Source organism: Uloborus diversus, chromosome 1, assembly GCF_026930045.1.
Source record: "Uloborus diversus isolate 005 chromosome 1, Udiv.v.3.1, whole genome shotgun sequence".
Taxonomy (NCBI): domain Eukaryota; kingdom Metazoa; phylum Arthropoda; class Arachnida; order Araneae; family Uloboridae; genus Uloborus; species Uloborus diversus.
The window spans coordinates 111,720,515-111,725,298 of record NC_072731.1 but is presented as its reverse complement, the minus strand read 5'-3'; positions in this window follow the sequence as shown (position 1 = coordinate 111,725,298).

Sequence of the window (4,784 nt, the reverse complement as noted above, 5' to 3'; positions counted from 1 at the left end):
AACCCGGCCAAAACTGAATTTAACCACTGGCCAAAACTGTATTCGATAAAAGCACACTAATATGTAAACACATACAATTTGTATGCATAATGTTGCACATTTTAATACTTAATTAAAATAAATAGGTCTGTTAAAATATGTCTGTTTATTATAATTGAAATAATTTTTAAACTGATTTATTGATTTAAATGCAAGTTTTCTTATATCAACATTTAAAGTTGTTCACACCAAAGACAAGAGACACTTGTTTATTAGCAATACAAAACAGCCTGCAATGTAAACTATTTTTCAAAAAATTTGTAGCATGTATTAATGAATTAGAAAATAAGTAAGATAATTTAATTTGAAATTCATTTTGTGTGCATAAAACTATAAAAACAACTATATATATTCTTAAAATACACCGCCAGCTCAGTTATTCCATCCGAGGACTGCAGTTTCGTGCTTTTTAGCGCTCATCAGCCCGGAATAGGAATCACATGAGCTGGAGAGCAAAAAATCTCTTAAGAGAGCCAAGCAAACTGGTAATTAATGCAGAATTGGCAAACCAGATGAGCGACCGCAGCAATGGTGCGGTTTAACTCAAAGATTGATGGCAAAGCTAAGGTATTTTCTAGTAAGTTACCGCCCTAAAGCCAGGCCGGCCAGGTTTCTGCCTTAGCCCTGGCTTTAGGGTGGTAACTTACTAGAAAATACCTTAGCTTTGCCCTCAATCTTTGAGTTGAACCGCACCATTGCTGCTGTCGCTCATCTGGTTTGCTAATTCTGCATTAACTACCGGTTTGTTTCCTTATATACGCCCTTGTCCGGGCGCCTCAGAATGTGAAACGCCATCATTTCTTCATAAGTTTGACAGTTTGAATCTGGGGAACACTTTTTTACGTTTTTTTGAGTCAAGGATATTTTGCTTCTTTTACAGGGGGGGCGGCAGATTTCAAATTTGCTTAGGGGCGGCATGGAGCTAAATTCGGCCCTGGGGAGTTTGTTCAAAAATTTCGGATGGCCCCTCCCAAAACAATCTGCTGTATCCGTCACTGTATGCAAGTGGCATCTTGATAGCCCAAATAATTGCTAAATTTTTTCCAGTTGAAAAACCAGTCAAAAAAGTTTTCGTCAATATTGTCTCAATTAAAAAGAGCAATCTCAAAATGGTCCTCTTTAATTTGATTTTTCTTCATATCTTTAAAAAGAGCACACTTTTAATTGTGCAACATTAATTACTTACTTACAGCATAAATTACTTTTTCAATTACTTACAAATGCATGTCAAGCAATTCCAATAAAATTTACAGGATCTACTGCATCTGTGTTTTGAAAAGAAAAATAAAATTCAGATATATTAGACCATTTGTTTTTGTGGAAGCGCTCCCCAGGAAAACTCGAAAAATGTAAAAAGTTAAGTTTCAGTGCTTTATTCTCAGCTCCTATGAGGGCGAGAGTTTCCGACTAGGTGTTTTTTTAAAGCTCTCGGGAGGTGGGGGGGATATGACTTAAAATTATATGTCACTTCACAAGGTTATGCGACACTAATATTTCAAAGTCATAAGAAGCATATTGATATTTTTTTTAAAAAGAGGAAAAAAATGAATTTGAATTCTGAAATTTTTAATTCAAATTATGTTTTTCGCAATCACGAGTTGCGACAGGACCCTACTCATTGGAGTTTTTGTTTCTAGAAACGGCTCCTGTCCCCCCTAGTCTGTCCCTCCTCCTGGGTGGTTACGTGTGTGTGTGTGCCTGTGTAGACTAGTGTGTGTGTGTAGACCTGTGTGTATGCACGTAGGCGTGTGTGTATGTGCGTGTTTGTGTATGAGCGTGTGTGTGTGTAGGACATGGACGCCAACACCCAGGAGAAGCGGATTCCGGGAAACAGTGCTCAGGACCAGAGGAGCCGTGCCTGCAGAGGATGTTGGTGCTGCAGAGGCCCCTGGTCCAAGCTGAAAAATCAAAGAACCTCAACAGCGGTTAAATAAGGACAATAAGCAATTCGGATTGCTCAATAAATGTGGTGCATAAGTGGTAAAAAATTTCAGAATGGTACTGTAAAGGGTTCTTTCCAAAAAGTAATAATAAAACTGTGAGAAGAGATTTACCGATGTTTTTAAATGTTGCAATTTTTTCACCACGTAATTATTAATTGAAAATGTGACAAGCAGTGTATGAAAATCATGTGTTTTGACTACCGTAGTTGTGGATAAAAATTCTGACTGGGATTGTAATGAGCTCATAATGAAACTTGTATGTTGTGGCCATCACGAAACTTTCTTCTATAGTTTTATTTATTTTTTTTTTTTCTGATCCCTCCCCATGCTTGACAAGGAAGCAATATTCCAAAAAAAAAAAAAAAAAATTACACGTGCAAAAACTTGACCAACATCCCAGTGTTTGAATTATAATTACAAAAGCAAAGCAAAGAGTGAAAATTGAAAGTTATTTTAAAAGCCTTGCTTGAATTAATTACAAATATTTTATTTGTTAAGAAACATATACGATGGCAACAGTTAAAAATTCTATTTCATTGAGATAATATTTCCGATCATTTCCATGCAATTAAAATCACGAGAACTACGCAGATGACAATCTATTACGATTTATCTTTCTTATTGTTGCATTAATAAAGCTATTTTTATTCGCAAAAAGAAAAAAAAAATCAACACCTCTTGGGGCGATTGGCGTTAAAATTGAACCAAAGCCTGTTTACATATGGATTCACATATATTCCAAATTTCAACCAGAACGTAGCATTACTTCTTGAAATAGGGCACTTCACAATGGAAAAAAAGAACGGGCGATTGCGCTACCCCCTTTTTAGCTGTTGACACCAAAATAAAATCAGCTCTTATACCCACTAAGGGCTACTAGTCCAGTCAATGAGTGCTCAAACAGGCACGTAGCTAGAACTTTGTTAAGGGGGGGGGGGGGTCCAAGGTTGCACGAACTTCAAGGGAGGAGGCATGCTAAAGCAGAATTAGTAGCTGATAATTACACAAGACTAAGATAAATCCAATTAAAACTGATCATTAAAATATGATAATTAACTAAAATTAATTAAATAATTGAAATTAATAGAGTCCTTAGTTAAAATTAGTTAACAAAAAGTTTATGTTAAGTGGTAAATTAATTATTGTCAGTTTGTAAATTAACATTAAACTGAAAGTTATCACAAACTAAGTTTCCAAATATGGGTGAACCTCCGTCCTCCTGAAAATAAGTGATATATTTTCTATTAATCAAAAGGGCACAATAAAAGAAAAACGGAAAACGAAAACTGTTCCAGAAATTACTTGGAAAATGCATGCGATAATTTAATAAAATATTAAAGCTTTGTAATATATTTCAACAAAATATGTACATTTGTACTTATGCCATTTTATTTGAAAACTAGAAAGTCACCCGTCAAAGCATGACAGGTGAAAATTGCTTCAACTCTTCTTCATTTGAACGAAGCAATTGCCTGTTTGGTGATATTTTGATAGTTGAAATTTTAACTCTAACACCAGTGGATTAACCCTAAACTCCAGTAGATAGCGTTCATTGTTTTCGTTTCTTCGTTCCTCTGATATGACATAGTCTTACCAGTAAAACTGTTCAAGTTACCGGATCGAGTTCAGCCTCGTCACAATAAAGCCTTTCTCTGCATGTTAAACATTACCAAAACATATTATCGAATTACATATCATGTCGTGGTGCGAATTCATTATTGAAACACGCGGGTTACTCGATCATCGGCATTATTTATATGAGGATAAATAAATCTATATCTATGGAGTCGAATGTATAACTATATGAATGTTACATAACGTACCCTGTCCGATTTGAACAACATTTCAGGCAAAATCCCACATCTCTCTCAACGAAAATATTAACAAGGTTTCATTTAAAAAGCTTGAATTAGTTTTATTTATTTACATTTATAATATTCTTTTGATAACACGAAATAGAATGATATTTCCAATCTTATCCGTTTTCTAATTATCATTCCTAATCATCAATTAAAAGCTTGAACAAACTATTAACTCTTTCAGGGACGGAGGCTTCCTTTTTGCAACCATTTTTTATATATATATTTTTTCTTTCTTCAACCAACTGACACAGTGATTTCAGTTGGCTGAAAAAAAAGAGAAGCAAGAAATAAATGGTGTTCTCAAGTGAAGTCGGTATATTCCTCAAAGGGTCAGGGGCGGACTGGCCACGTGTGAGATGTGGAAAATTCCACATGGGCCGTCCTTAACTCGGGCCGTTTTCTGTGCATTCAATGTGTACGTGCCGTTTTCCTCAATTTTATTTTAAAAAAAAGTTCTTAGCTAGGCCGGCCGTTCTTGTGTCGAGGGCTGCAGCCAGAACTGCTCTTTTTTGGGTGGGGGGGGAGGGAGAGGAGGACAGCCGCTCCTTTTCCAACGGTCACTCTCAGGACGTTACTCTGTTCTTGCCTAACTATTACCGTATCTTGTTACGTAGGGAAAACTAGAGTCCCTATATGAAAACGTAGTTTTCATATAGGGACTCTAGGGAAAACGAAACAATGTCTTGGTTGGGTGGTCTTCGTCCGAAGCGAAGCCTTCAGGGTCCATGGGTGTCTCTCGTATCTGTTCGGGATTGATGTTTCCTGGAATTCTGGTAAGGAGTTTTATTGGGGGTGGGGATCTTTTTTTGTGGCCATCTGTCTGGGAAAAGATTACATTGAACCTTTTTCAAATGAAATAAGAGAAAGGCGCCATCCTAAGAATAGAATGAATAGGAGCAAAACGTCTGCTCAATGGGATTGCATGTGTTTTAAATCCAAC